We start from the raw sequence: 4,957 nt of genomic DNA on the forward strand, positions 1-4,957 counted from the left end.
TCCAACGCCGTTGAGAGCGCGCCAATTGGGCTTCTGTAGCTCCAGAAAATCCACTTCGAGTGCAGGGAGGTCAGAATCCAACAGCATCTGCAGTCCTTTTTAGTCTCTGAATCAGATTTTTGCTCAGGTCCCTCAATTTCTGCCAAAAAATACCTGAAATCACAGAAAAACACACAAACTCATAGTAAAGTCCAGAAAAGTGAATTTTAACTAAAAAATAATAAAAATATACTAAAAACCAACTAGATCATACTAAAAACATACTAAAAACAATGCCAAAAAGCGTACAAATTATCCGCTCATCACAACACCAAACTTAAATTGTTGCTTGTCCTCAAGCAACTGAAAATCAAACAAGATAAAAAAAGAAGAGAATATGCAATGAATTCCAAAAACATCTATGAAGATCAGTATTAATTAGATGAGCGGGGCTTTTAGCTTTTTGCCTCTGAATAGTTTTGGCATCTCACTCTATCCTTTGAAATTCAGAATGATTGGCTTCTTTAGGAACTCAGAATCCAGATAGTGTCATTGATTCTCCTAGTTAAGTATGATGATTCTTGAACATAGCTACTTATTGAGTCTTGGCCGTGGCCCAAAGCACTCTGTCTTCCAGTATTACCACCGGATACATACATGCCACAGACACATAATTGGGTGAACCTTTTCAGATTGTGACTCAGCTTTGCTAGAGTCCCCAATTAGAGGTGTCCAGGGTTCTTAAGCACACTCTTTTTGCCTTGGATCACAACTTTATTTCTTTCTTTTTCTTTCTTTTTTTTTCGAATTTTTTTTTGTATTCACTGCTTTTTTCTTGCTTCAAGAATCATTTTTATGATTTTTCAGATCCTCAGTAACATGTCTCCTTTTTCATCATTCTTTCAAGAGCCAACATTCATGAACCACAAATTCAAAAGACATATGCACTGTTTAAGCATACATTCAGAAAACAAAAGTATTGCCACCACATCAAAATAATTAAACTGTTATAAAATTCAGAATTCATGCAATTCTACTCTTTTTCAATTAAGAACATTTTTCATTCAAGAAAGGTGATGGATTCATAGGACATTCATAACTTTAAGGCATAGACACTAAGACACTAATGATCACAAGACACAAACATAGATAAACATAAGCACTAAAATTTCGAAAAACAGGAAATAAAGAACAAGGAGATTAAAGAACGGGTCCACCTTAGTGATGGCGGCTTGTTCTTCCTCTTGAAGATCCTATGGAGTGCTTGAGCTCCTCAATGTCTCTTCCTTGTCTTTGTTGCTCCTCTCTCATGATTCTTTGATCTTCTCTAATTTCATGGAGGATGATGGAATGTTCTTGGTGCTCCACCCTTAGTTGTCCCATGTTGGAACTCAATTCTCCTAGGGAGGTGTTTAGTTGCTCCCAATAGTTTTGTGGAGGAAAGTGCATCCCTTGAGGCATCTCAGGGATTTGATGATGAGAGGGGTCTCTTGTTTGCTCCATCCTTTTCTTAGTGATGGGCTTGAGGTCATTCCTTCTTAGTTGAATCGGCTTCCCTTTCTCTTCCATTGAGCGCCCTCTTCACAGATGTCTATGAGGACTTGGTCCAACCTTTAATCAAAGTTGACCCTTTTTGAGTTTGAAAGGAATCTCGGGGATCACCTTCTTCAAGGCCACAACTTCATAGAAGTGGTCTTGATGCACCCTTGAGATGAATCTCTCCATCTCCCATGACTCGGAGGTGGAAGCTTTTGCCTTCCCTTTCCTCTTCTAGAGGTTTCTCCGGCCTTGGATGCCATAAATGGTTATGGAAAAATAAAAAGCAATGCTTTTACCACACCAAACTTAAAAGGTTTGCTCGTCCTCGAGCAAAAGAAGAAAGAAGGGAGTAGAAGAAGAAGAAATGAAGGAGATGGAGGGGGCTTTGTGGTTCAGCCAAAAGGGGGAGAAATGGTGTTTAGGTTGTGTGAAAATGAAGGAGTGAAGGAGGGTTTATATAGGAGTGGGGGAAGGGTAGGGTTCGGTCAAGTGAGGGTGGGTTTGGGTGGGAAAGTGGTTTGAATTTGAATGGTGAGGTAGGTGGGGTTTCATGAAGGATGGATGTGAGTGGTGAAGAGAAAGATGAGATTTAATAGGTGAAGGGTTTTTGGGGAAGAGGTGTTGAGGTGATTGGTGAAGAAGAGAGAGAGTGGTGGGGTAGGTGGGGATCCTGTGGGGTCCACAGATCCTGAGGTGTCAAGGAAAAGTCATCCCTGCACCAAATGGCAAGCAAAAATGCGTTTTGAGCCAATTCTGGCGTTAAACGCCGGGCTGGTGCCCCTTTCTGGCATTTAACGCCAAGTTCTTGCCCTTTTCTGGCGTTTAACGCCAGTCTGGTGCCCCTTTCTGGCGTTAAACGCCCAGAATGGTGCCAGACTGGGCGTTAAACGCCCATCTGCTAGCCTTACTGGCGTTTAAACGCCAGTACGTTCTCCTCCAGGGTGTGCTGTTTTTCTTTCTGTTTTTTATTCTGTTTTTGCTTTTTTCATTGATTTTGTGACTTCTCATGATCATCAACCTACAAAATAAAAATAAAATAACAAAAGAAGATAGATAAAATATAACATTGGGTTGCCTCCCAACAAGCGCTTCTTTAATGTCAGTAGCTTGACAGAGGGCTCTCATGGAGCCTCACAGGTGCTCAGAGCAATGTTGGAACCTCCCAACACCAAACTTAGAGTTTGAATGTGGGGGCTCAACACCAAACTTAGAAGTTGGTTGTGGCCTCCCAACACCAAACTTATAGTTTGACTGTGGGGGCTCTGTGTGGCTCTGTTTTGAGAGGAGCTCTTCATGCTTCCTCTCCATGGTGACAGAGGGATATCCTTGAGCCTTAAACACCAAGGATTCTTCATTCACTTGAATGATCAATTCTCCTCTATCAACATCAATCACAGCCTTTGCTGTGGCTAGGAAGGGTCTGCCAAGGATGAATGGATTCATCCATGCACTTCCCAGTCTCTAGGACTATAAAATCAGCAGGGATGTAATGGTCTTCAACTTTTACCAGAACATCCTCTACAAGTCCATAAGCTTGTTTTCTTGAGTTGCCTGCCATCTCCAGTGAGATTTTTGCAGCTTGCACCTCAAAGATCCCTAACTTCTCCATTACAGAGAGAGGCATGAGGTTTACACTTGACCCTAAGTCACACAAGGCCTTCTTGAAGGTCATGGTGCCTATGGTACAAGGTATTGAAAACTTCCCAGGATCCTGTCTCTTTTGAGGCAGTTTCTGCCTAGACAAGTCATCTAATTCTTTGGTGAGCAAAGGGGGTTCATCCTCCCAAGTCTCATTACCAAATAACTTGTCATTTAGCTTCATGATTGCTCCAAGGTATTTAGTAACTTACTCTTCAGTGACATACTCATCCTCTTCAGAGGAAGAATACTCATCAGAGCTCATGAATGGCAGAAGTAAGTCCAATGGAATCTCTATGATCTCATTTTGAGCCTCAGATTCCCATAGTTCCTCATTGGGGAACTCATTGGAGGCCAGTGGACGTCCATTGAGGTCTTCCTCAGTGGCGTTCACTGCCTCTCCTTCCTCTCCAAATTCGGCCATGTTGATGGCTTTGCACTCTCCTTTTGGATTTTCTTCTGTGTTGCTTGGAAGAGTACTAGGAGGGAGTTCAGTAATTTTCTTGCTCAGCTGACCCACTTGTGCCTCCAAGTTTCTAATGGAGGACCTTGTTTCAGTCATGAAACTTTGAGTGGTTTTGATTAGATCAGAGACCATGGTTGCTAAGTCAGAGTTATTCTGCTTAGAACTCTCTGTCTGTGGCTGAGAAGATGATGGAAAAGGCTTGCTATTGCTAAACCTGTTTCTTCCACCATTATTGTTGTTGAAACCTTGTTGAGGTCTCTGTTGATCCTTCCATGAGAGATTTGGATGATTTCTCCATGAAGAATTATATATAGGTGTTTCCATAGGGTTCTCCCATGTAATTCACCTCTTCTATTGAAGGGTTCTCAGGATCATAAGCTTCTTCTTCAGATGAAGCTTCTTTAGTACTACCTGGTGCATTTTGCATTCCAGACAGACTTTGAGAAATCATATTGACTTGCTGAGTCAATATTTTGTTCTGAGCCAATATGGCATTCAGAGTGTCAATCTCAAGAACTCCTTTCTTCTGACTAGTCCCATTGTTCACAGGATTCCTTTCAGAAGTGTACATGAATTGGTTATTTGCAACCACTTCAATCAGCTCTTGAGCTTCTGTAGGCGTCTTCTTCAGATGAAGAGATCCTCCAGCAGAGCTATCCAAAGACATCTTGGATAGTTCAGAGAGACCATCATAGAAAATTCCTATGATGCTCCATTCAGAAAGCATATCAGAGGGACACTTTCTGATTAATTGTTTGTATCTTTCCCAAGCTTCATAGAGGGATTCTCCTTCCTTCTGTCTGAAGGTTTGGACTTCCACTCTAAGCTTACTTAATTTTTGAGGTGGAAAGAACTTTTCCAAGAAGGCATTGACTAGCTTTTCCCAAGAGTTCAGGCTTTCTTTAGGTTGTGAGTCTAACCATGTTCTAGCTCTGTCTCTTACAGCAAAAGGGAATAGCATAAGTCTATAGACCTCAGGGTCAACCCCATTAGTCTTGACAGTGTCACATATTTGCAAGAATTCAGCTAAGAACTGATGAGGATCTTCCAATGGAAGTCCATGGAACTTGCAATTCTGTTGCATTAGAGAAACTAATTGAGGCTTAAGCTCAAAGTTGTTTGCTCCAATGGCAGGGATAGAGATGCTTCTCCCATAGAAGTCGGGAGTAGGTGCAGTAAAGTCACCCAGCACCTTCCTTGCATTGTTGGCATTGTTGTTGTTTTTGGCTGCCATGGGTTCTTCTTCAGAGAGTTGTGCCTTGGCTTCTCTTAGTTTTCGCTTCAAGGTCCTTTCAGGTTCAGGGTCAGCCTCAACAAGAATGCTTTTGTCTTTGC

At 41.8% G+C, this 4,957-nt stretch overlaps 1 non-coding gene across 1 annotated transcript; it reads left to right on the plus strand.

The window, feature by feature from the left end:
- Positions 1-4,343: 4,343 nt before the first annotated feature.
- LOC112798597 (small nucleolar RNA R71) lies at positions 4,344-4,451 on the plus strand. Its single transcript, XR_003200203.1, has one exon. It is a non-coding gene; the product is annotated as a small nucleolar RNA R71 (small nucleolar RNA).
- The last annotated feature ends 506 nt before the right edge of the window (positions 4,452-4,957 follow it).

This window comes from Arachis hypogaea, chromosome 4 (assembly GCF_003086295.3).
Source record: "Arachis hypogaea cultivar Tifrunner chromosome 4, arahy.Tifrunner.gnm2.J5K5, whole genome shotgun sequence".
Taxonomy (NCBI): domain Eukaryota; kingdom Viridiplantae; phylum Streptophyta; class Magnoliopsida; order Fabales; family Fabaceae; genus Arachis; species Arachis hypogaea.